This window comes from Varroa destructor, unplaced genomic scaffold (assembly GCF_002443255.2).
Source record: "Varroa destructor unplaced genomic scaffold, Vdes_3.0 BEIS01000002.1, whole genome shotgun sequence".
Lineage (NCBI taxonomy): Eukaryota > Metazoa > Arthropoda > Arachnida > Mesostigmata > Varroidae > Varroa > Varroa destructor.
The window spans coordinates 10,064,573-10,070,285 of record NW_019211455.1 but is presented as its reverse complement, the minus strand read 5'-3'; the positions used below and the strand labels follow the sequence as shown (position 1 = coordinate 10,070,285).

Below are 5,713 nucleotides of genomic sequence, written 5' to 3'. Positions count from 1 at the left end.
TATAAAGACAAATAGAGGGAGAACGAGAGAGGGGCTCGAACTGTTGTTTTGTGTGTAACTGTTACGTAACCGCTTTTTAGTCGGCCGGCAGACGAAGAGGTATTCTGCACGTACAGCAAGCAACCATAATCTCTGTAAGTACCACAGCTTGATTCGTTGCTTTATTTTAGGTGTCCCTATCCGTAAATCATATCTTACTCGTGTAAAGCCGAAAATTTTAGAGTTTCTGGGCTTTTCTCATATGCGAGATTCGTTCAAATGAGCGGATTGTGCACTCTGAGGTACTTGTACATGAGATTTGTCATTTGTTTATTATAGACGATTTACCGTACGTGTTGCTCCTGTAGATAAAACATTTCAAAGGACTAAGCTGGTTCTACGAAAATTGGCTCCGCAAAGCTCAACCAGAGTCCTGTCACTCCGATCAAACCGTCAGGTATACTCCTAACAATTGAAAAATCATAGACATAAATCTCTAACTTTAGGTAACATCTATAATGGTAACAATCGACAGTTGTGATTAGCGCAGTTGTTCCTTCATCACTTAAACGATCCGAGAACCGACCAGTGATGAATTAACAGGTCGGCAACTATATTAAAAGCAGGACCGCCCATCGCATTCGCTTTTTACCACTCTCGTTGCAGTATAATTGAACCGTTATAATGGCACTAATGTGTGGCCACATCAAGAGCAACGGCAGATTCAGGATCGTCGTTCTAAACGGAGTTTCGCTCATGTCGGTAGTCTCTGCCGTGGTGCTGCTGCTGCTGCTACTGGTCCAAGCGCTAGTGGGATCTTTTCTCTATTCGCTGTAGGGTAACACCATGACGCGTCCTTTGGCGAACGTGGAGTGTCTTTGGTACCAGCAACGACGCGGCTCTCCTCCTTCTTCTGCAACAGCAAAAGCGGTTTTCCATCGTGAAAGTACGTTCATCTGAGTTGGATTTGATTACTGAGCTCGCGCCCAGCCGCCGCTAGCCGGTTTGCCTAATTGGATATCTTCGCGCTCGCTCGCACAACTGGGTCATCAGAACGAACTCTGATACCACTAGCCTGGGCTGGGGCCTAGCTATAGAAGGATGCCATTGGAACTACCGTAGCCTTTGAGCAGGCTCCGGACGATCTAGCGAGAGAAAATATAGTGCCACGGTTCATCCGTGTTATACGAAGAGTCGACACCACCAAACTAAGCCGCTGAGTGCTTCATGCGAGAGGGACGCTCACTCTCTGTTTGTCATGACTAAGCTGAGTAATGGCGAGCCGGCGGGAAGTAGCGGGGGTAGTGAAGATGACACCTTTCAAGAAACGAGCTGAAAACGACTCCGGCCGCGCCGTACCGTATTTCGTGTTATTTTATCATGCCGTCACCGAACTCCGCGTTAGCGGTGGGGTTTGCCTCTGCTCGTTTCTCTACACTTCGCCATCAAGACGTAAAGTGTGCACACATATATGTAGAAAGCCCTTATTGTGGCTTTTGGTGCGCATCCGAATACAGAGGAAAAAGACAGCTAGGCAGGAATAGGACAGTTTTAGTTGGGTCTAGTCGAACACCGACAAGGTAGGACATCATTTTGGTGAAAACGATAATAAAATCAATGTTAATATACTTAATGGTAAGAAGGCAAATGGTGGATATTATAAGTCGACATAAAGAAACTACGGAGGGTCGTGACTTGCCGTAAGATTATTTGTAGTGCAATGTGTATCGCCTATCAGAACAATTGTTACTATGAACTATATTAATTGAGATTTTCCCTAAATATAAGGTTATATAGTGTAGTGGCGTATACAAGGTTTTTGTGTTATACGAAAGCCTTACATATGGTAAAAGAACTTTCTGTGAATGAATCTGTCATACTAGTCCGTTTTTCGACTAGGGATCTAGTCGATACCTGGCACACACGTCCAAACGAGGCAGTTATCGTAGTGGTCTTAAAGCTATCAGTTGGCTTAGCATCTATGACTTTAGTTGACGCCCGCATGCGTGAGCGCTACTATTCGTGGGCCGGAGATAACAAGCGAACATCATCTTCCATCAACAAGAAGTGGGTAGAGATACAATATGAAAATTGAAGCGGAAGAGTAAGAGGTAGAGACTGAAAGAGCGCTTACCAGTGAAGGGTTATTACCACGAGGGATCACTAGTGAAACGTGAAGCCACAAATGAAACCTTCTACGTACTGAGTGACGCTGACCCATTAATGACATCAGTGATGTACCCCGAATCCTGTCATCGTAGTTTGGTGGCCGGTCGCGACTCAGCTAAGCAGTCATGTCGGAAACCCGACAAGGTGTCCTGGTTGTTACACCAATGATATGGCACCGCCTGACCGACAGGCAGTGGAGTACTTTATAACAGGAGAAGCCGAAGGGCTTTGGTGTAACCAATTCCAATGCTCCGCGTCGGGCGTTGAAGCGAGGTAGAGTTATCCTTATCAGCGTCTCATCGTCTGCGATAGGCTCAATAGCGAGAGCAGCAGCGCAACCTCAGTGGCAGTTGCAGCCTCAGAAGGTGTCACAGTAATGGGTAAAGGTAGAAAATCGGCTAGAGGGCAAACGAACTTCCGTCTAGTTCAATCGAGCTCAGGCCCCCTAAACTTGCGAGGTTGAACGCAGTAAGAAGCTGGTGACCAAAGGAATTATTCATGAGGGAACAAGAGGGACGGAGTCAAACGTGAACGAGTTTGTTATGGGGTTTTTGTCGGCGGCGTCGGGAGAAGAGGCACTTCAAAAAAGGGTCGTAGGAGTAACCTCTGGAAAGACCTGAGTACAGAGAAAGGGAAGACAGTGGAAATATACCTTACTTTTGCTTCGTTCCTTGCTTCGGTTCGTCCCGTGCGGCAAGCGAGAGTAAACTGTATACGGTGGTCGTCGGTAAAACAACTTATCTATGACTATTTTTTTCGCAGTTACTTTGACCTTCTGATTTCACGGCGGTTAAGGAGCTGCTCCAAAGTAAAATTATATGATTAACACAAATAATTCTATAGGTATTCAACAGTCCTATAGGTATTCACATAGTACATTACATTATAGATTTTTTGGTAGAAATTTACATGCACATTCGAAAACACTAACACAGATAGGCATTTCAATAGGCGAGCCATATTTGATTGTACAATATATAAAATATTAATTCTCGCATGATCGAACAAATAGGGGCCATCGGAGTTTATAAAGCGCACTTTGTCATGCAGTTTCGTCAGTCGTGCAACTGGTTGGTTGAATACGTTTTGCTAACAAGGCCGGGAGCTAGCTTGTTTAAGTTTTGATGTGGGTGGGTCTAGCGCATGTGTACAGTTTAGGGCAGATAATACTGGAATTAAGTTCTAATTATGGATCCAAGGGAGGAGGAAGAACATGGCAGGCTGACATCCCCCTTAACGGTCCCGCATTCAGCTGTACCGTGTAGTTGACTGATTAGAACTGGCAGCAAAGAACCCGTGGTCGTATGGAACGCAATTTTAAAAAGCGGGTTTCAGACTGAAACATCGCCAGTAAAAGTTCTGCTCACAAGAGCCTCAACCAAAAACCTGAACAAGCCTCATCTACGTTTCTCCAAAGATTTTAATAAGCAACATCCATTCAACTAGCCCCTTGCAACTGCATGGCGAAATGTAAAGTCCCTTCTGTACAGACAATTTCAATGTTTTTTTTTCTTAGTTTTCATTCACGTAGATATACCTGTTTCGTGATGATAAGCACGTACCAGTAGTAATACATGTTATGATTTTACGTAGGTCATTTTCAGAATGGATGTTTTTCTTCAAACTTTGTCGAACTATTTACAAAACCTGCCACCCCCAGCTAACGTTGCTCGCAATCGTCGTTGAAAAAAGCGCTGCATATACAATACGAGATTATTTCTAGCTTTATCTGCCCACTTAACTGCAGTGATACTTCTTCACTTTTGAAAATTACCAGATCACCTTATTCGCGTCGAGCTTGATTGATTGCTAGCAGTTTCCCGCCGCCCTACTATGTCCTGCATAAAACCTTTACAGGCAGATACGTGCCTTCGAAACGGACCGTTTTGCAGACATGACGATTTTAGAGTAGTTTAGGGGCTCTTCCTTCCTGATTCATATCGAAACATTCACTTCGTCATGTTAGTGGTAACGCGAGTTTCGAAATTACTGATGTACAAGTGAAGCTATTGTGCCTCATCCATTCTTCCTTTAACTGAGGTGCATCATTATAAAGGAATGCAACGAATACGCGCACAAGCATGTAGCAACGGGGTTGCCACATGGAGCTCGTTCAAGTTCCCCTGTTTAGCATGTGGGTCAGTACAATCACACCATTATCGTCGACGTATATTTACTGGCTTCCGTATAGTGATTAAACATTAGCCTACGCTATTCATCAGACACGATTGAAGAAAAAAAAAAAACACCCCGAAAGAAGGTTTGGCAGCAGGCAGCCTATCTCTATAACGTTTTGCTTCAGTTACTTATTTCGGTGCAGCTAAATGAACAGAGTCAAGGAAAACCTTAGATATATGGCTCGTGATTTACAAGGTTGCAAAAACCATGTAGCAGGCATAAGGTATTTTTTTAGTGTTGATATTTTTGTGCTTTTCCACTGCAACACGTCAATCCATCGCTTGATTCAAGTGTTTTATTGGAAATCCTCATGGGGAAAATCGGCACGCGTCATCCAGTGTTTCTCAAATAGTGAATTATCAATATTCCTTTTAGCCACCACACGTGCGATACAGTTGGCAGAATCATGTGACTACCTCATTATGTGTATTAAAGGTCCTGTGTCGTCCCAATAACAGGATGTCCCTCGATAAGTGCCTTTTGAAAACAAGGATCGAAATTTTCCTATGAAACCAGCCACGACAAGTAACGGCACATTTCGACTTCGTCCTAGTTAAAGTTCAATAATTAACCTTTGCCTACGTAAGGTAAATACAGTTAGTTGGAATTATTTGACTAGGATGGCTTAACTCGACAACGACTCTAATGAATAGCCTTAACGATTAAGGACCTGTTTATCTATTTGTTCGCAAGCCAACCATTAGCTAGCGGTTTTATGAATATTTCTTCATCGATACGGATCAGAACGCGTCGCATCAGTGAATAGTAAGGCTCAAAAATTAGACTGCTACATAGGTTAAATCATGTCCAAGTGTAAAGTTTACGACCGAGATACAATCTTCAGAACAACATTGTATTGAGTAACGAAAAGCATGGCGAAAAGCACTAACAGGAGCAGAAGCCTTTTTTAATTAATGGATTTATCATAGTAGTGCTCATCTGCAGATGTCCAGAGGGCTATGCAAGCATTGTGCTCACTTAGCTATCAATCACCTCGTGCCCCTCTCACCCCCCAAAAGCAGCATGATCTCCTATGGCACACCAGCTTCAACTAAAAGCTTAACAATTAATTACGGAATTCTGTGCATGGGCCGTTTGCAAGACAGTCTCTCTCTCTGAGCATAGGGTATATTGTGCGTACATTTCTGTCACTGTATGTTCGTGCAGACGAATACTTTTAGGGGTAAATTTGCTATTTTTCGAGATAATTAATTGCTAAATCTATCTATAAAACAGAATGTTTTCGAAAAGTAATAATCACTTACTTCGTTCTCTCGCTCGCTCGACCATTTCTGAGCACAATAAAACTTGCTTTGGAACCTTTAATAAAAAAAAATCTCAAATGATTCTTTCGAAATGAATTCAGCAGAAGAGTGATTGTGAGCGA

The 5,713-nt window shown here is 43.1% G+C and overlaps 1 long non-coding RNA gene across 1 annotated transcript; it reads left to right on the top strand.

Moving 5' to 3' along the window:
* On the top strand, nt 1-1,520 carry LOC147757344 (uncharacterized). The gene is made up of 3 exons (XR_015321472.1): nt 1-134; nt 319-436; nt 646-1,520. It is a non-coding gene; the product is annotated as an uncharacterized LOC147757344 (long non-coding RNA).
* Nucleotides 1,521-5,713: the final 4,193 nt, after the last annotated feature.